Raw genomic sequence first — 22,025 nt, 5'->3', positions numbered from 1 at the left:
GTTTCTAGTCCTTTATCAATTTCTGTTGGGCCATGCGAACTAGAAGCACCCCTTATCCTAACAACCGGTTGTAATGAGAATCTGCTTGGTTTAGATCTGTTGAAACGCCTGCATGCGACACTGTACTGTTCTCCTTCGGGAGTACAGCTCACGTTGGGTAAGAGAGTCATTTCTCCAATGTACATGTCAATGAATAAGCTCCCACCGGAGCTGCGTTCTCTCCCTGATACTCTTTGGGCGACTGGTCCTAACGATGTAGGCCTCTTGGAAATTCCCCCTTATGTGGTAAGTCTGAAAGCGAATGTTAGATTACCACGAATCCCAAAGTATCGGATTTCGAATGAAGGTGAACGTGCACTTTTGCTGATTGTGAAGGACTTAATACAGAAAGATGTGATAGAGGAAACTAGAGGAAATGTCTGCAATAGTCCTGTTTTGCCGATTTTGAAACGCACTGACCCGACCAAACCTCCAATCTACAGATTTGTGATTGACCTCAGAGAAGTTAACAAAATAGTGATTCCGCAGTTTCCTGTGGTACCAGATATCACTGCATTATTAACGTTGATTCCTGCCTCAGCCTCATGGTTCACAGTGATCGATTTGAAGAATGCATTTTTCAGCATTCCGATAGCCGAGGAAAGTAGAGACATTTTTGGTTTCTCCTTAGGAGGTCGCAGTTTCAGACTCAAACGCGCTCCACAAGGTTATTGTGAGAGCCCTTCAATTTACAGCCAAGCATTGAAGAGTCAATTAGATGCTCTTGTACTTCCTCCTGGTGTTGCTCTGATCCAATATGTAGATGATCTTTTACTGGCTGCTGATGACAAGGAAACTTGCAAAATAGCTACAATTTCTTTATTACGTCATTTGTCTGACTTGCATCATAAGGTTTCACCTTCTAAACTGCAATATTGTTGCCAAGAAGTGACCTACTTAGGTCATCTCTTGTCAAAGGAGGGAAGAAGGTTGACCCCAGAGAGAATCAAAGCAATTTCGCAGATGACTGTACCAAGCACACAGAGAGAAGTGCGTGCGTTTTTGGGTATTACGTCATACTGCAGGCAATGGATCCCAAATTTTTCTCTCATGGCAAAACCATTGGTAGCCCTGACTGGAAAAGGTGTTCCGAACCCTTTGCCATGGTCTGATGAATGTCAACAGAGCTTCTCCGACTTACGTGATGCGCTGTGTTCAGCTCCTGTGTTAGGTACTCCTGACTACAGTAAGCCGTTTACTTTATATGTTCATGAAAGAGAAGGTTGTGCGTTGAGTGTTTTAACGCAACAATTTGGTGACAAACAGCGGCCTTGTGCATATTTCTCATCCACATTAGATCCGGTAGCCAGAGCATTGCCAAGTTGTTTGAGAGCTACAGCAGCAGCTGCAGTGTCTATTCGACAGTCTGCTGGACTAGTCATGAACAACATGTTAGTAGTCATGGTTCCACATGCTGTGGATACACTCATGAATCGAACGAAAACTCAGCACCTCACCAGTGCTAGACTATCAGGCTATGAGCTGACGCTTTTGGCAAGTCACATTCAGATCAAGCGATGCAACATATTGAATCCAGCAACGCTGTTGCCGACTACTCAACAATCGAGTGATTCAGAGCCCCATGATTGTTGTTTTAGAACTGAGGAAGAGACAAAAGGTCGGATTGATTTAAAAGACACTCCGTTACTAGATCCAGACGGCACTTTATATGTCGATGGGTCATGTTTTAAACTACAGAATGGTGATGTGACGGCTGCGTATGCAGTTACGACTATGAGTACGATTGTTGAGACTGCAAGAGTAAGTCAGAATTCTGCCCAAGCTGCAGAATTAATTGCATTAACAAGAGCGTGTGTTTTCGCTGAGGGAAAGAGAGTGAATGTGTTTACTGATAGCTAGTACGCCTTCGGCGTAGCACATAGCTTTGGACGTCTGTGGAAAGAAAGGTGTTTTCTCACGTCCCATGGGACTAAGGTCCAACATGGACAGTTAGTCAGCGATCTATTGGAATCTCTGACCCTACCGAATGAAGTTGCGATTGTGAAGTGCAGTGCACATCGAAAGATTACGGATGATGTTGGCCGTGGGAATGCGTTCGCTGATGAGGTCGCCAAAGAAACGGCCAAGAACATGACGAGCCGAATGTACGTTGCAACGTCTGCAAGATGGATTGCTGAATCAGGGATGTGTGAGAATACGATTGAAAGTGTGAAGGCAATCCAGAATGAAGCAACTGAAAATGAGAAGAATGAATGGAAGGAGAAAACGGGTAAAATGGATTCAAGTGGATGTTGGGTTGATTTGTCTGAACAGCAGCGTTGGATGTTACCTGATGCGTATGTACTCGCAGTAGTCACTATGGCGCATGGAACGGCGCACATCAGTTCGAAAGGGATCTGTAAAATGTTAGCTCCAGTATGGAAGAATGATGGAATTACTAAGTGTGCGGAAAGAGTGGTGAAAAACTGCATGATATGCCTGATGCATAATCCTGGCAAGGGAACCCCAACCCCAACTGGTCATTTTGCTCCCCCTTCTTGTCCCTTTGAAGTGATTCAGTTGGATTTTATCCACATGGACAGGAGTAACAATCTTAAATATGTCCTAGTGGTAGTCTGTGCCTTTTCAAGATGGATTGAGGCATATCCATTAAAGGATAACACTGCTATGTCCACTGCCAAAATCCTCCTCAAAGAATACTTCCCTAGGTATGGTATGCCACGGATTGTTTGGTCGGACAATGGAAGTGAGTTTGTAGGGAAAGTCATGAAGAGTGTGTGTACGGGTCTGGGTATCGCCCAGAAATTCCACAGTGCGAATCACCCACAGTCAGCAGGTTTGGTTGAAGGGTACAATGGTACCCTGAAGCTGAAACTTGCTAAAATTCAAGCTTCCACTGGTCTATCTTGGCCAGATGCACTGCCTTTAGCTCTAATGTCCACCAGAGCGACTGTACACTCTCGAGTAGGGCTTAGCCCATATGAGATTGTGTTCGGTCATCCTGCAAATGTTTGGGGAGTCCCTAGGCGAAAGGAATTCAAACAGATCGAATATCCAATGTTGATTGCTTATCTTTATGACCTGACTGCTAAACTAAGCCTTATTCATCAACAGGTATTCGAATCCTTGCCTAAACTGCCAGAGAGTCCAGGCCACACGCTGAAACCAGGCGACCAAGTGGTGGTGCGGAATTTTGAGCGAACCCGGAACCTCCAGCCAAGATTCGTGGGCCCGTTCCAGGTGCTCCTAACAACGAGAACTGCTGTATGCCTAGCTGGAAGGAAGAATTGGGTGCACGCTAGCCATACGAAGCGTGTCCCTCTCCCACTCCCTTATGACAACTGGGTTAGACAGGGATTTGGTGTATCCGAGACAGAACCTGTTCCTAGGCTCATCCCTTTCAGTGATGCAGAGTACATAACGGACCCACGAACTGAAACGCAGAACTCTGACACCTCAGCAGGAACCGCTCTTTTGAACCCTGGACAGAGTGTTGTACAAAGTGAACATTTGTCACCTGTGGAGTCGAACATTTCTGCACCTGTAGACCAGCTATTTCAAGATCAGACAAGACCCGGGAAGTACAGATATAATCTACGTTCTCATGCTATGAACTAATGACATTGCATAATTACCCTTCTGTTTGAAAACTGTTTCTATCTTATCACATTCCATTCAGTCAGGAAGTTTATTCTAAATTTTTTATCTTTTTGTTTTCGTTGTTCTCTCACCTTGCCGTCTGGGTTACCGTAGGGTCGTAACGTGTGCCTTGTTTTAATTTGCAGGGAACCAGACACAAGGTCGGTTTCTTCTGTTTACTTTGGGAACTCCCAGAGTAGACAGAGGCAATTTTTAACAGGTACAAACCATCCGTTGCGAACGGTTGTAGAAGATGGAGCTTCCTGAACTGCGACGGATTAACATCATAAATGTGCACAAGACAAAACTATATGACATATTGTATAGCAAATGTTTTCTAATGCAATGTGCTCTGACACTTCTGATTGTTTTTATAACTTTGGTAGGCGGAATTATTTTTGGTATTCAGTTGATCTTTACACCTGTTACATCTACAGTATCTCCCCACGTTCCCGTTTCTCCGACTGTTGTTTCTCTTCATTCTTTCCATCCTTTTCCTGCCCACGAGCAAGCTCGACGCTCTGAGTTTATAAATAACACTTTCATTCAGCTCTTGCACCAACATCAACTAGTGGTAAACACAACAAACTGCTGGGTGTGTGGCTTGATACCACATACCATGGACAAGGGCATCCCTTATCTAGTTCTGCCCTTTAGTTAAAATGGATCATTCTGGGCATTTCAGACCATGTTCGCTTATGCCCTAGAGACCTATCCTCCACGACCTCCGCGTTCCACTAGGTATAACTCCGCTAATAGAGCCTTGGTAAAAGGAATCACTGACATGGTTAGAGATGTCAATAACACTCCGTTCATTCCCAAGGATGAATTGCGAGTTTACAAGGGTTGGAATGTTACGGAATATGGCATTACTTTGGGTGAGAACAAACGTAAAAGCTCGACTCCAATCTGGGTCGTACCCCACCAAGGTCAGGTCTGTTTGCAAGGAAATGGGAGGAATCCGAAAGCTCGACTAGGGAAGAGTGACTGTATCGAAACATACGTTTTCCCGTCACAGTCTTCCCCTGCATTTTTAGCTGCTAAGGGTACCTATTTTGTTTGCAAAGACAGAGCATACACATGGCTGCCGGCTGACTTCTCAGGCTCATGTTATATTGCTCAACTGTTACCTCCGACATACACTGCTGCACCGGACTATCACAAAACTAGAGTTGTGAGAGGTGTTTTCAGTAAAGAAGATACTGCCGGCCAAGAAGCAGGAGACTTCTTCAAAGGTTTCCTTCCATTCTGGGGGCCTATGGCCAACAGTAGAAACTTACGTCAACTAACACGGGTAGTTGAATCCACTATCACCGAAACTGCGGGTGCCCTTAGTAACCTGACAGCTGAGTTTCAAGCGGATCGCCTCATGACGTTACAGAACCGTATGGTCCTTGATGTGTTACTTGCAGATCGAGGTGGAGTATGTAAGATGATCCAATCGAGTTGCTGTGTTTTTATCCCAGATAATGCGCCAACGGTATACAAGGCCATCTCTAAGTTACACAAAATCTCTGACTCTATTCATGTAGAGGAAGGTGACTGGTCATTAATGGGATGGCTCTGGAGTCTGTTATCTGCGTGGGGATGGAAGGTTCTGATAGTCACTGGTGTTGCGTTGGCATTTTTATTTTCGTGCTGTCTCATTGTTCAGTGTGGTCCTGCCTTATGTAGCCTTTGTGTTTCGACATGCGTAAGAAGACCACCTATTTTTAGAGATACGCCACGGGATAGAGTAATGCTTCAGCAACATATCAGTGACCTGATGAACATAGAAATGGACTCTGACATAGAGTAAGTTATTGCCTATGTAAGGGCAAAAGGACGGTCTGAGGTTCTGTAGCGATCCGAACCCGTGTATTCGGTATCGTAGTACTGACACGATTTTGGTACCAATGAACCGTAAATGATCCATTATATGCATGACAGTGTTTTCGCTGCGCAACTAGCATGAATTCACTGAGAAATAGGGCATTCTGTTGTTAAGTCATGGCATCCATTTTAGTCACAGCATCCATTTTGTTTCTTGCCCTCACATAGTCAATGAACGGGCAATGACCCCGGCAGAATCACCTTGTTAAGGATACGTAAGCTCGAGCCCCGAGAAAGGCCGACGCTGCATGACTAGGCAGAATCCAGCAGCCTCCCTTGCCTGAGGCCAGTCCTGCTATACTGGTTCTCGTGTCCTGACTGAAAGGCCGTAGACGGTAGCCATGCCCGTTTATGATCCATAAACACCTCTTATCCTACTTTTCAATCCTTTGCACCTGGCTCTGCTCCTCTCCTTCTGGGCTTTTACAATGGGGAGGTTACGATTTTTATGATGGGGAGGATTGGGCAAAGAATGGAAAACTGACAAGGGGACCTGATCGAATACCGAAAACCTACGACTAATTATTGTTTGTTTGGGATACCGGGTTGGGCATGAGAAATATTCGTGTAATGTTGCCTAAAGACATTTTTCGTGTATTTAAAGAACAACCCACTTAATGCAATTTGAACAGTCTCGTAGATTCTGCCTCTGTGTGGTTCCTATGACTTCTGTGTCCCTGCAGTAAATAAATCTTGGTCTCTGACGCCACCATCGAGAAACCCGCGTCTCTGTTTATTTGTGCACCGAGACAGGAAGGAACTCAGGGGTCTTTGGGTGTTGTTTCCCTGACACCTCTGGACTCTTAAAAGTCCAGAACCTCAGTACGACTTTGTTATCACACTCTGAATGCCTATGAGGATAGGTACCAGGATAGAGGTCCCGAAGGCTTAACAACCTTGTATAGAAAGGTTGATATTGGGGAAGGGGGAGAGGGCGATGTGATGGACCTCTTCACACGCACACTCGAAGTCTTCCGACATCTTAAAGAACACAGGCAGACGACCAAGACAGAAACCCCCATAGCGACTGAACCCCAGGCAGGAAAAGCTGATACCATGATGCCCATCAAGGAAGCCGCTCCTTACTGGGTCCCCCCACGAGGTCAGGGAACACACGATGACATCAACCACCAAGATGCGAAGGGAAGGGTTGTATATAACTGGGTCTATCAGCCATGAGACCGACAAGACATCCTGACCTTTAGAAAAACCCTACCCGACTTAAGAAAGAACCCGACTTTTACACAGAACTAGGTACGGCCTTAGGTTCAACTATAATGACCTTGGCGGATATCGATTTGTTCTTCGGGTTATGTCTGCCGGCTGATGTGTGGAAGCAAATCCGGAAAGTCGACCACGGTGAGCCGTTCAGATATACCTGGGTACAACTCGATACCATAGACAAGCAGCGAGAACCTGGACATAAACCTCTAAAGGCCATATTGGAACTCCCAGACAAGATTGTTCAGAAATTAAAGACCCTAATCCCAGAAAGGAAGGTAGACTGGTCGATAGTGACGGCTTGCCGCCAGAAACCCCAGGAGGATGTATCCGAATACTTCTCTCGATTCGAGACAGTGTTTTCCGATTATAGTGGCCAGGACATGACCACTGCAACCGGACATCACCTCTTTGTCCAGAATTATGTGAAGGGTCTGTCACAGGAAGTCTCCCAGAAATTACAGACCAGCGAGAGTAGTTGGGCAGCCTCCAAACCCACGGCTATCCTCCAGATGGCCCACTACTACGAACACCAAAAGAATGAGAACGATAGGGCGTCCGAGAGAAAGAAAAAGGAGCTGAAGGAAAGGGTAATGATCGCACAGTTGCAAGGGGTGACCATAGGAAGGGAACCTCCCAAGGGAAACTACCAACAGACTGCTCCTAGAAAACTACCCCCTAGAGACCATGCACCCACACCCTACGCTGGACGCAGGGACTTAGACGAGAATCAGTGTGCGTTCTGTAAAAGGTTCGGACACTGGAAATCCCAGTGCCCGGTCCTACTGGATATGAACAAGAATAGGGACACAAAAGACATAGCAAACAGCCCCAGAAATAGAGGACAGTGAAGTACTGGGTATTTTAGACCCAGCGGTGCAGGGGCACACACCCTATGACTTCTGGGTTCACCCTGTTCCAGACCTACAGAAACACAGAGTCTTCTGGGTGAAGTCAAAGATTTGTTTATTGGCTGCAGACCAATGACAGGTATCCTAGAAGTACAACAGCGTGTATGTTCTCAGGAGACTGCTGAAAATCATAGGAACGGGCTTCTCCTTAAGTACAAAATATCATGCTTCAGGCACACATTCCTTGGTTTACGATATGGCCATTACAAGTATACATTACAAACGAAAAAGCAGAGTCATGATGACCATCCCACATTCCAGTTCGGCCAGCCCACAATGATTTACACAGTAAGGTTCAGATCCCACATCGGATGTCAATAGACCCCCCAATAAACATGAGCATCTCCTGTTTTGGGAAACAAGTCATAAAGCAGGAACAAGCAGGTGTGGAAGAGATTAGCCGGGGGATTGTGTAGAATGAAAGGGTTTTATGACGGGTCAAGCCCTGATGCTAATCACAGGTGGACGGAGGAAGGGGAGCTCGTGAGACCGGTTTGACCTGGGGCAGCAGAGCCAGCTGCCCAGGTCACAGAGAAGTCAGAGGGAAAGCCCATGTACTGTGAGGCCCGTATTTACTCCATTATAGCCTATGTGAGGGCAATGACAAGATGGCCACTGCTTCCAAAATGGAACCCGCGTATTGAAGCTGAATAACGTGTACACAGTGCATTCATAGCTAGAACGATATATAAAGCACTCGTACATGCCGCATTTGCCATTTGCGGTTTGTTAATACCAAGATAGACAGGGGTAGGGCCCTGTCCCCTACGCGGTCCCGAATATTAAAGTACGACAGACCCTCCTTTTGCCCTTACATAGGCAATCACTATACTCATCTTAATCCGAGTCTAGGTCAATGTTCACAAAGTCATGGAGATGTTGCTGTAGCATCATCCTATTACTTAGCTCGTCCCTCGATACAGGTTTCCTTACACATAAGGTAGCACAGAGACCACATATCGCAGGAGCACACTGTATGCACAGACAGAACAGGAAAAGAATGGCTAAGATCATTCCAATGACCATCAGAACTTTCCAACCCCAGGCAGATATCAATTCCCAGAACCACCCCACCAGTGACCAATCTCCCTTATCCACGTGTATGGATTCAGATATTTTATGGAGTTTGGAGATGGCTTGATACACTGTTGGAGCATTATCTGGTATGAAAATGCAGCAACTGGATTGGATGACCTTGCATACCCCACCGCGGTCTGCAAGAATAACGTCTAGAACCATGCGGTTCTGCAGAGCCATAAGGCGATCCGCTTGGAGCTCAGCTGTCAGATTACTAAGGGCACCAGCCGTTACATTGACAGTGGATTCAACCACACGTGTCAGCTGTCTCAGGTTCCTACTATTGACCATAGGTCCCCAAAACGGCAGGAAACCCAAGAAGAAGTCTCCCGCTTCCTGACCGGCAGTATCCTCCTTACTAATCACACCTCTCACAACTCTGGTCTTGTGATAGTCAGAGGCAGCAGTAAATGTCGGCGGTAGCAAGTTCGCAATATAACATGTGCCCGAGAAATCAGGGGGCAGCCATGTATATGCTCGGTCATTACAGATGAAATATGTGCCCTTGGCAGCCAAAAACGCAGGGGAAAACTGTGACGGGAAAGTGTACGTTTCAGTACAGTCACTTCTTCCCAGTTGAGCTCTAGGATTCTGACCATTACCCTGTAAGCAGAACCGACCCATGTGGGGTACGACCCAGATTGGAGATGAGATTTTTCGCTGTCTTTCACCCAGACTAATACTATACCCCGTCGCGTTCCATCCTACATAAGGTCTCAACTCTTCTTTGGGAATGGATGAGTATGCATCGATATCCCTACTCATATCGGCCACTCCTTTCATCAAAGCCTTATTATTGGTGATAGGTCTGATGGAACGCGGTTGGCGAGGGGAATATGTATCTAGAGCATAGAGAAACATGGTCTGGAATGCCCATGACGATCCATTGTAACTGTACGGCAGCACCAGGTAGGGAATACCCTTGTTAATGGTATGTGGCATTAACCCACAGACCCAGCAATTGGTCGTATTCATTACCAGTTGGTGCTGGTGCAAGAGTTGGATAAACGAGTTATTTACAAACTCTGATCGTCTGGTCTGTTCGTGCTCAGGCAAAGGGTGAAAAGAGTGAGAGGAGGCAGTAGAAAGAGGTATAGGCTGTTCAGTGGGTTCAATGGGCTTTTGAGCGGAGAAAAACACAAATCCTACAATAAACATCATGATACTACACAGTGTAAAAAGGCACAAAAATACAAAACATTTACTTTTTACAATTCTACACATCCTTGCGTTAAAGTTCATTTCCTCAATCGGTCTCTCTATCTTAAAAAACTCCATCCTCTACTCGGGCCGCTCGCGGCGGATGAGTTTCTTCTGCTAAGGAGTACGCCTGTCAGTCCAGGGAAACGCCCTAGACCAACCAGAACCGTTGACCTAGCGTCTTCGGCCTGTACCCCAAAGTCTTGGCACCGCGACCCTGCGGCAGAACCCGGATGGTGGTTCGAAAAACAAAAATCAAGAAAGTCCTTCAGATGGGAGAGCAAAAAATGTTAAAAAGGAAATAGTGAGGAAATCTTTATTTGTCCATGGGCCTAGGTCTCAAATTATAGCGGAGACGGCCAGGTGCTGTTTGGTCTTGAAACAAAAGTTCAGGCTCAGTGGTGTCCAGTCGATTTGATGGTGGCACAGCTTCCTGCAGAATATTGTCACTCTCTTGGTCTGAAACTGTGCCTCTTATGCGTGAGTCACTGAATGGTACAAAACGAGGTACAGTGTCTGTCTCAGAGTCGGCGATACCCTCCTTGACCCACTGGTCATATGGCAGAGGCAAAGGGACTACTTTACAGTGGGTACCATGGATCCAGTGTTTCTTCCCTTTCACTCGCACTGCTGATCTTGTCGAAAGAAGAAAAAGATGAGGGCCGATCCAGCGAGGCTCGTCGTTGCTCTTGCGCTGGAAATTTCGGACTAGCACCCACGTACCAGGGTTGATAGGGTGTCCAGGAGGTTCAGAAGCTTGGGGAAGAGTATCATGTACCTGTTGGTGCAAAACACGCAGTTTAACAGTCACATCATACAGGTAATCGAGCAGTACTGGATGCTCTATCTCACTGAACTTCGTAGGCCTCGGTACACCCCATACGTTGGCCGGACGGCCAAAAACAACCTCGTAAGGGCTAAGTCCCACTCGTGAGTGTATGGTCATTCTGGTGGACAGGAGTGCTAAAGGCAGAGCGTCAGGCCATTTAAGACCGGTGCTCGCCTGGATTTTGGCCAGCTTGAGCTTTAAGGCTCCATTGTAGCGTTCTACTAATCCAGCTGATTGGGGGTGATTTGCAGCATGGAACTTCTGCTTTATCCCTAGCCCTTCACATACATTCTTCATCACTTTACCCACAAACTCACTTCCATTATCACACCACACCATTCTTGGCATCCCAAACCTAGGGAAAAATTCCTTCACAAGGGCTTTGGCTGTGGATAGGGCAGTGTTATCTTTCAGAGGATAAGCCTCTATCCATTTTGAGAAAGCACAAACAACCACCAGTACATATTTCAGGTTGTTGCACCTTTCCATGTGAATAAAGTCCAGCTGCAAAACTTCAAATGGACATGATGGGGGTGCAAAGTGACCAGCTGGAGTTGGGGTTCCCCTACCAGGGTTGTACGTCAAGCATACCATGCAATTCTTGACCACATTCTCTGCACACTTGGGAATCCCAGCATTCTGCCATACTGGAGCCAACAACTTGCATATACCTTTCGTACTGATATGTGCCATTCCATGTGCCATAGTAACCACTGGAAGCACATATGCATCAGGCAACAACCATCGCCTATGTTCTGTCAGATCAATCCAACAACCATTCTCATCCAACTTACCCATACTTTCTCTCCACTTGCTTAACTCTTCCTCTGTGGCTTCAGCTTGAAGCGACTTCACACTCTCTATTGTGTTCTCACACATTCCCACATCATTAACCCATCTTGCGGGGCCTGCAACATACATTCTAGTCTTCACATTCTGTGCTGTTTCTCTCGCGGTCTCATCAGCAAACGCATTCCCACGTCCAACATCATCTGTGACTTTCCTGTGCGCACTGCATTTCATGATCGCAACTTGCAACGGTAGGGTCAGTGACTCAAGGAGATCATTCACCAACTTGCCATTCTGAATTTTAGCTCCATGCGACGTCAGGAACCCACGCTCCTTCCACAATCGCCCAAAATTATGAGCCACGCCAAAGGCGTACTGGCTATCTGTGTATATATTTACTCTCATTCCTTCAGACAACACGCATGCTCTCGTGAGAGCGATTAATTCTGCTGCTTGGGCCGAATTATGTGGCACTCGTGCAGTTTCCACGACCGTGTGCAAAGTCGTGATAGCATATGCAGCAGTCGTGTCACCATTAGGGAGCTTGAAACATGAACCATCTACCCATAAAGTGCCATCACACTCAGTCAGGGGAGTATCTTTTAGATCTACTCTCCCTTTCGTCTCTTCTTCTGTTCTGAACAGACAGTCATGTTGCTCAATCTCATCTGAGTCTTCTGGAATTGGCAACAACGTGGCTGGATTCAGCGTATTGCATCTCTTTATGTGTATGTGATTTGCTAACAGTGTAAGTTCATAACCTGATAATCGCGCACTAGTCAAGTGTTGTGTCTTGGTCCTATTTAATAATGTGTCTACAGCGTGTGGAACCATAACAATCAATGTATTGTCCATTACCAAACCAGCAGATTGTCGGATAGACATCGCTGCAGCAGCTGTCGCTCTCAGACAGCTTGGCAATGCTCTCGCTACAGGGTCCAAGGTTGATGAGAAATATGCGCATGGGCGCGGTCTGTCGCCAAAAGGCTGTGTTAACACTGACAACGCACAACCATCTTTCTCGTGAACATACAATGTAAAAGGCTTACTGTAGTCAGGGGTACCCAACACAGGTGCTGAACATAATGCATTACGCAATTCCACAAAACTTTTCTGGCACTCTTCAGACCATGGGATAGGATTCGGTGTGTCTTTGCATGTTAAGGCTAACAAAGGTTTTGCCAATAAAGAAAAACTAGGGATCCAATGCCTACAGTATGAGGTAATGCCCAAGAAAGCACGTACTTCTCTCTGTGTTTTTGGCACACTCAACTGTGCAATGGCTTGAATTCTTTCTGGGGTCAGTTTCCTTCCCTCCTTCGATAAGAGATGACCTAAGTAGGTCACTTCTTGTCGACAATATTGCAGCTTAGAGAGAGACACTTTGTGATGGAAAGCGGATAAATGGCGCAACAGTGACAATGTGGCTTCTTTACAAATCTTTTCAGTATCCGCAGCGATCAGTAAATCGTCTACGTACTGAATCAGGATAGCGCCACTAGGTAAAACAAGTGCATCAAGCTGCGCTTTCAAAGCCTGACTGTATATGGATGGACTCTCACAGTAGCCCTGGGGAGCGCGTTTGAAGCGGAAGCTTCGGCCTCCCAGACTAAAACCAAAAATGTCCCTGCTCTCTTCTGCAATTGGGATACTAAAGAAAGCATTCTTTAAATCAATCACTGAAAACCATGCAGCAGAGGCTGGAATCATCGTTAACAAGGCGGTTATATCGGGGACAACCGGAAACTGTGGCACAACAATCTTATTAACCTCTCTGAGATCAATCACAAATCTGTAAACAGGTGGCTGTGAAGGGCCCGTTCGTTTTAAGACAGGTAAAATCGGACTATTGCAAACGTTGCCTCTTGTCTCTTCAATCACACCCTTATTAATCAAGTCGCTGACAATGTCTAACAATGCTTTCTGCCCTTCATTAGAGATCTTGTACTGGGGAATACGTGGCAGTCTGACATTAGCCTTTAAAGTCACCACATATGGCGGTATCTCCAAGAGGCCCACATCATTGGGACCAGTAGCCCAAAGGGCATCCGGAAGGGATGACAATTCAGGTGGCATTGTATTTTTAGACAAATACATTGGGGAAATCACTTTCTTGCCTAATGTAAGTTGTACTCCTGAAGGAGAACAATACAGTGTAGCATGCAATCTTTTCAACAAATCTAATCCCAACAAATTCTCACCACAACCTGTTGTCAGAATCAGGGGTGCTTTCAGCTCCCAAGGTCCAACAGAAAGTGACATGGGACTGGAAATCGGGTTCCTAACAGGGGCGCCAGAAAAACCTACTGAAACATTTATATCGCCAGACAAAGGTGCGCCAGGGAGTTTTGAATGCATGATTGAACTCTTTGCAGCACCAGTGTCTAGCAGAAAAGGCTCCGTTACATTTGCTGTAGTCACCTCAACATACGGTCCACTCTGATCCACTGGCACTGAAACAACTCCCTCTCTCTGTCCATGGCTGTCCTAGTAATCATTATTGTTGGACTTGGCCCTTCTGGCCGGTTCACCCCGAAACTTTTTGCTTAATATTGTGACTTGGTTTAGTGATTTTATTGACTTCGGCGCACTTTACCGCTGTGTCCCAGGGTAAAGTGCGTGCGTGTTGTGAGGGTGGCCTGCCCTCCCATAGGAATGCATGGGGGAATGTATGGGTCCCGGTAGTTCCTGATGCGTGGGGTGTGCAGGCCCGTGTTTGGTATGTGCGGACTCGTGGGAGTGAATGCTGCGCGTTGATGTGTGCGGCGTGCATGTACCTGGTGTGGAAGTGCCACTTCTAGAAGTGGGCACTTCAGTGTGCAGTCTGAAATGTGTGGCTTGTCTGGCGATTGGCTGGTGAGGTCAGGTGACGGACTAGGGAATTCCCCAGAGTCAGGAGGAGTCACCCAGTGGTGAATGGGGAGTTAGCATGTTAATGGCTGGGGAGGAGTGTACCTGGGTCCTGAATAGGACAGGGCTTCCCCCACACAATGCTGGCGCCGGCCCCTGTGGTGCGTCTAATGACCCTAGCCCTGCCAGTGAATAGGGAGAGGGGCTGAGCAAAACAAAGTGCTCAGGAACCTGCTGGAACTGGTTCGCCCCTTCCCTGCACCTTAGACAAAGCCTTGTACTGTATAAAAAGGGGCTGTGTCCCCTTACAGGTTGTTCTCTGCCAGGATCCACTTGAGGGGGTCCTGCTGCTGCTGGGCGCCAGGAGAGACCGCCACTGGGGACTGCCTCCCTGCTGGAGGGCCCTGTGAGCTGGCTCTGGGCCCAGCCTTTGCCCCCTGCTCTCTGAAGGACCTTTTTGGTTGCTGGACATTGCTTATAGCGCCTGGGAGCGCTTCCTGGACTTTATAGCGCTGGGCGCGCTGTTTTTCTGGACTTGCTGTTTCTCAGAGCCTGGGAGCGCTTTGAGGATCCTTTGTAGCGCTGCGAGCGCTGGCTCACCTTGTAGCGCTGTGAAGCGCTTTGATTCAGCTTGCGGGTGCCCACCCCACTTATTTGCTTATGATTGCGGCGGGTGCCTACCCCGCCGAGGATTGCATTTACGGAGGGAGCCCCCCCCTCTAATCACCGAGATCACCGCTGCAGCCCGGTTCGTGACCGGAAGTCAGGCAAGCCTGGGGGCGTGCCGCGGGACGGAAGCCTCGACTTGAAATCAGGAAGCGGACGGGAGCCGACCCCGCGCTCCTGTGCAGCGAAGATCCAGGCGGGAGCCTACCCCGCGCTGGACCCGAGAGAGAAGTGCGGCAGGACCTGGTACGGAGGGGGCGCGAGGCACATTGTCGGTGCCTGCCCCTCCGCGTTGAAGAGAAGCCTCGGAGCCTTCCCCCCCCAGAGCGGAGAGAGAAAAGCCGACGCGGGAGTCCCTAGAGCAGCCCGGTGAGTACAAAGGGCTGGGGGACTCCGCGCCTGTGCTGAGGGGGTGCGGGGGCAGTGTGTCGAGCCCCGTGAGGCTCCAGAAGGGGCATAAGTAGCTAGAGCGCTAGACGCTCCAACGTGCGGATTGTTGCTTCTCGAGCCCAGTAAGGCTCCAACGACGGTGCCACTATTGGTTTAGAGCCCCGTGAGGCTCTAGGGGGCATTTCGAGTGGCGCAGAGTCCAGAGGGACTCCAACGTGTGGGGCATTGTTGCTTCTCGAGCCCAGTGAGGCTCCAACGTTGTGCTGAGCCACGAAGGCTCTTGAGGGCACATTGTTAATGAACAGAGCCCAGAGAGGGCTCCAGAGGCACGCAGAGTGCCTGAAGTTCGTTTTCCAGCTGCCCAGCACTTAGTGGGCAGCTGCCACGTTTAGGTGGGGGACCATTCTTGTTTTAGTCTGCGCAGCTCGCGCAGCTTGACTGAACGCAGGGCGCCCTTGCCCCTACCAGGCCAGTTGGCCCAGGGACTGCCACAGGTGGTGGCTCATGTGGAGTCTTGCGCAGTTGTTCCTACTTGCACCTCTGAATGTGTGTTGATGCATCATGTGCCATTGCTTTTACACCTCTGAATGTTTTATGCATCATGTGTGTTCCTTCCGTGCACCTCTGAATGTGTTTTGATGCGTCATGTGCCATTGCTCTACACCTCTGAATGTTTTAGGCATCATGTGTAACGTTCTATTACCCCTACAGGTATTGTGATACGTAGGTGGTTGTTGCTTTCTCCTAGTACAGGTGGTGCTAGTGAGGGTCTAGTTCCCTGCGTGACAGTCTCCTAAAGTAGTTAGGGTTACGTAGGTGGTACTTCCCCGATACCAGTAAGCACTGGTTGTGTGCTATACAGATTATTTTTGTGCTACAGTGATTTTATATATTTTATGTGCTAAATATCTAAAAAGTGCTAATTCCTGACAGTGGTCCAGGTGGCCCTGTCTTGTACATAATCCCTTGTAAATTCTGCCCGTGCCTGTTGGCACATTGTAAAGTGTGTGTTTTTATCTAATGTGTTGTGTATAATACAAAGGTTATTTTTATAGAATACCTTGTGTGGAGTTTCCTTTGTGGTGGGCCTTGGGTGTTGTTGCTGGGTGCGCGCGCAAACGCTTTACACATCGCCTCAGAGATAAGCCTGACTGCTCGTGCCAAGCTACCAAGGGGGTGAGCAGGGGTTATCTTTGGCGTGTAACTTCCTTGCCCTGACTAGAGTGGTGGTTTCTGCCTGGCTTTGGCGCGAGCCTCAGCCAACCAGAAATCCCCAGGTCTAACAATTATTTTCTGCATCACCGTCCTCTGCATAATAATCATTATTATAATACTGGGCCGTATTACTAGTCGCGTTAGCTTGCTGATCAAAGCTATTGATGGTACTTTGAGGCGGCAGAGGACGCGCATTCTGGGGAGCATTTCCACGCCCTCTGCCTCTAGGAGCTTGCTGACCACCCCTACCTCTTGCGCCATACGCATTACCGTTACGCTGCATCAATTTAGGGCAACTATATTTAAAATGACCTTCCTCTTTGCAGTATGAACATTGGTTGGGACCTACAGGGACACGTGGTTGATAATACCCGTTCATTTGCTGGTTGTTCTGAAACTGTTGGGGTTGGTGATAGACACCTTGGGGTTGCCTATAATTATTCTGACCTCCACGTGGCGGATAGGCCTGCTGTAAAAGGACCTTTGTCTTTAGTTCCTTCGTTTTCTTTTCTGTTCTATCTTTCTCGTCTTTATCTCTATTTTCATAATACTGTGCAGTAGCCAGTATTTGCGCTGAAGAAGAAACAGCCCAAGAACTTTCTGAATCTTTTAACTTTTTACACAGGTCAGGAAGTAAATTCTGCACAAACTTATCCACAAATAACCGTTGGCCACCCTCAGTACTCATATCCTGCCCACTGTGATCAATAAACGTTTCTTCAAACCTAGTAAAGAAGTCTGACACTGTCTCATCTTTCTTCTGCTTGCATGCAGATAACTTGTCCCAATTTACGCGCATCGCAGGCATTATTGTCTTCATATACGTAATGATTCTACCAGGCAGTTCAGCTACTAAAGGTTCTGGTTTCGCACCACCCGTTTGTCTAGCATCAGCAGCAACAATGTTAGCCCATGTATCCCCTAGTTCTGCATTGTGATCTACATTACGAATTGACCCCCATAGAGGCTGTGGAACAACATTACCAAACAACATGTCTATGTCGGCCAGATTCATAACGCATGACCCTGCCGTCTGCGACAACTATTTATAATAACCTGCTGGGTTTTTATGGGGATCAGGCAATGACTGCTTAAGCGCTAACACCTCAGAGCGCTTCCATGGAACATGCACCCAAACACGCTGGAAATGCGCTGCCACAGCGGGGTTACCACCGGCAGCTGCAACCGCTTCCTTCCATACCGGGGGAACTTCTCTCATAGGGTATTGTCGCGCTTTTACCTTTTTCCCCACAAGGACATCTTGTTCAAACAATGATTGTTGGCAATCATCATTCCTAAAGGACAATACAACCGCAACTGCTTTATCTACTCCACGGTCCACAATTATACCAGTTCCAAAATCGAACCTCACTCTACACAATTCCTGCGGGTTCGGATTTTTACCACTATCCTCCAATTCTTCACAGAGAATTTCGCACATTTTCTCAAACACATATCTCTGTTTTGGGGCATCCCATTGATGGAAAACGTTGACAACTGATTCCACATCATACAGTGAAGGAAAAACGATCCATCTACGCGCCATGTTATCTATTACCTTTTTCTCATCGGGGTTAGGCAATTGGCTACGCAATTGCTTACGCTGTAAACCAGGAGTCGCACCAGATGACTCAAAGAGAGGAGACATTAATGTAGTAACCACATTAGCTAAGCGCTGTCGCGCTGAAGGAGAAGCTGAGGCGAGAACAGGGGGAAAAACAGAGGGAAGAAAAGAGGATGTAGAGACAGGTACTGGAGTGGTGGAAAGAAGAGTGTCAGGGGAGGCAGCTGCTGTATTAGGCAAAGTCGCAGGAAGTGCGGGGGCAGTTGGAAGCACAACTGGCGGCCCTTGAGAGGGCTGCGCTACAGGGATAGGAACCGGCTGCAAAGCAGCTGGCGGTAGCGGCAAGGCTTGCAGTATATTCACTGGAGGTGGCATATTTACAAGCTGGGGAGGCGCCGTGGCATTTTGAGCATACGGGGGTGGCGAACTCAACAAATGTGACATCAGGGGATCTTTCTCCTTTTCTTCTAACTCATTCTGCTTAGAATATGGTAAAGCTGGGTAACATTTGTCAATCCCTAACCTGCGCTGCCTATGCAATTGCTCACTCATTTGCTCCTCTTCATTGTCTTTAAATTGTACAGCTGCTTGCATTACTGTCATACCTTTCTCTCTCTTATTCTTTTTCGCTAACTTAATTTCCTTTTGTTTGGCTTCCTTTCGCCATAAGCGGAAAGAGTCAAACATCGCCGGCCGGGCTTTCTTCTTAAACAATTTAATTTCCAAATTATCTAAAATATCGGTATCAAAACTACCATTTTGGGGCCATTTTAAAACACCATCTTTCCTGGTGTAGTGGATCCATACTTCGTTATATGCAATGGGGCCTACGCCATGTTTTACATAGAGCTCATAAGTTGGAGTTCCAACCGGAGGAACCGGACATGATTCCTCTAGCTGGAAATCTTTTCCACAACCCAAACAGAATAATCTACCAAATAGTCCAGAACCAGGCATCTTTGCTCACTAGTCTAGATCCAAACGTCAAAGGATTATCGAATACGATAGTCTCGTGAATACACGAGTCCTCTGGTTTTGGCGTTTGCAAACTCCAAAGTACCAAATTACCAAATCAAACGATCCCGAAGGATACCAAAAATAAATAGGAGACGCTCCACTTATACTTAACTGAATATTGCTGATCGATGGCGTCACCAGAAGACTCTCTCGATTGTTTCGCTCTCTCAAATTCGTCAAGGGTCCAAAACAGGTCGATTAATCAGGGCAGCAGTCCTTCGTAGCCGTCGGGACGCGGAGAACCTCGCAGAAAAGACTTTCGGACCACGTCGACATGCAGGGGTCGATGAAGTGGCGGCCTTCCTCCAGAATTTCCACACGAAGCTCCTCACGAACCTCTGGCTTGGACTGGTACCGCTGAAATCGTCCCGAGTTGGGCGCCAAACTGAAGTACTGGGTATTTTAGACCCAGCGGTGCAGGGGCACACACCCTATGACTTCTGGGTTCACCCTGTTCCAGACCTACAGAAACACAGAGTCTTCTGGGTGAAGTCAAAGATTCGTTTATTGGCTGCAGACCAATGACAGGTATCCTAGAAGTACAACAGCGTGTATGTTCTCAGGAGACTGCTGAAAATCATGGGAACGGGCTTCTCCTTAAGTACAAAATATCATGCTTCAGGCACACATTCCTTGGTTTACGATATGGCCATTACAAGTATACATTACAAACGAAAAAGCAGAGTCATGATGACCATCCCACATTCCAGTTCGGCCAGCCCACAATGATTTACACAGTAAGGTTCAGATCCCACATCGGATGTCAATAGACCCCCCAATAAACATGAGCATCTCCTGTTTTGGGAAACAAGTCATAAAGCAGGAACAAGCAGGTGTGGAAGAGATTAGCCGGGGGATTGTGTAGAATGAAAGGGTTTTATGACGGGTCAAGCCCTGATGCTAATCACAGGTGGACGGAGGAAGGGGAGCTCGTGAGACCGGTTTGACCTGGGGCAGCAGAGCCAGCTGCCCAGGTCACAGAGAAGTCAGAGGGAAAGCCCATGTACTGTGAGGCCCGTATTTACTCCATTATAGCCTATGTGAGGGCAATGACAAGATGGCCACTGCTTCCAAAATGGAACCCGCGTAGTGAAGCAGAATAACGTGTACACAGTGCATTCATAGCTAGAACGATATATAAAGCACTCGTACATGCCGCATTTGCCATTTGCGGTTTGTTAATACCAAGATAGACAGGGGTAGGGCCCTGTCCCCTACGCGGTCCCGAATATTAAAGTATGACAACAGGGACGAGGGTACACGAACGACACCACCAACGACAGGCCAGACAGACCAAACACCTTCGACCGCCCCCAACAGAACCAGTGCCAGCAGTCCGACTACGAAAACACCCATGACTTTGCATAGGACCGCCAGGGGCAAGGGAGGGATCCAGTCGAACTCCGTGTTTACCAGCAAGGTCCTTACGTCACTGCTAAGGTCCTGGGCACAAAGTCTCCATTTTTGGTAGATACTGGGGCGACACGTAGTGCGCTATCTAAACGGCTGATCCCAAGGGCACCCTTGTCTGGCTCACATGTAACCTCAATAGGCTTTGATGGAACGCCCTCCACTAATCCCTTGTCCGCACCAATCTCCTTTGACTTGGAAAATAACACCACTGACACGACATTTCTGCTCTCCTCCAACACCCCCGACGCCATTATGGGTCTTGATTTACTAAAACATTTCCGGGCTACCATCAGATGTTCCCCAGACGGAGTTCGAGTCATACTGCACGATAACCCAGATCTGTTCAGGCCTTGTCTCGCACGACGTATGTTCTCCATAACCGATGCTGACCTGTCCCTACTTGACACGTTGCCCACACATCTATGGGCCAAAACCGATTCAGACATAGGACGCATGGTGATCGACCCTGTACACATAACTGTCCGATCGGACGCAGTGCTCCCAAAGCTTCCACAGTATCGGATATCGCCCGAAGGCGAGAAGGCGTTGGTGGAAATCATCCAGTCCCTAGTCGATGCAGGAGTGGTAGAAGAAGTAGTTAGTAATGTTTGCAACAGCCCTATCCTACCTATTGTTAAGAAGCAAGGTGAGGGAGATGAGAAAGCATACCGCTTCATTGTCGACTTACGAGAGGTTAACAAAGTAGTCATACCTCAGTACCCCGTAGTCTCAGATATCACCACCATCCTCACCCTGATTCCGTCCACTACCACTTGCTTTACCGTTATTGATCTCAAGAACGCATTCTTTTCCATCCCCATCCACCCAGACAGCCGCTACATTTTCGGCTTCACCTTAAAAGCCCGTTCGTACAGATTTTGTAGGGCACCACAAGGCTACACTGAGAGTCCCAGCATATATAGCCAAGCCCTCAAGAGACAACTGGATGCAGTTCAACTACCGGACGGAGTGTTGTTAATACAGTAGGTCGATGATATTCTTTTGGCGGCCGACACCACTCCGCTTGCAGTCACAGCCACCATCCACCTCCTCCACTTCCTCGCGGAGAACGGTCACAAGGTCTCCAGGAAGAAGTTGCAATTCTGCAAACCCCAAGTGACATACCTAGGCCACCTCCTATCCAAAGATGGGAGGAAGCTTACACCTGACCGAATTCAGACCATCCTAGAAACCCCCATTCCCAAAGCTCAGAAGCAAGTGCGGTCTCTGGTAGGCCTCACCTCCTTCTGTCGACAGTGGTTGCCAAACTTCAGTCTTATTGTAAAACCTCTGCTTTCCCTGTTGGCTAAAGATGTCCCCTTCCCCCTCCCCTGGACACCCGAATGCCAATCTTCCTTCAAAGAATTACGAG

This window comes from Triturus cristatus, chromosome 4_2, assembly GCF_964204655.1.
Source record: "Triturus cristatus chromosome 4_2, aTriCri1.1, whole genome shotgun sequence".
Classification (NCBI taxonomy): Eukaryota; Metazoa; Chordata; class Amphibia; order Caudata; family Salamandridae; genus Triturus; species Triturus cristatus.
Note: the sequence above shows the minus strand (reverse complement) of the source record.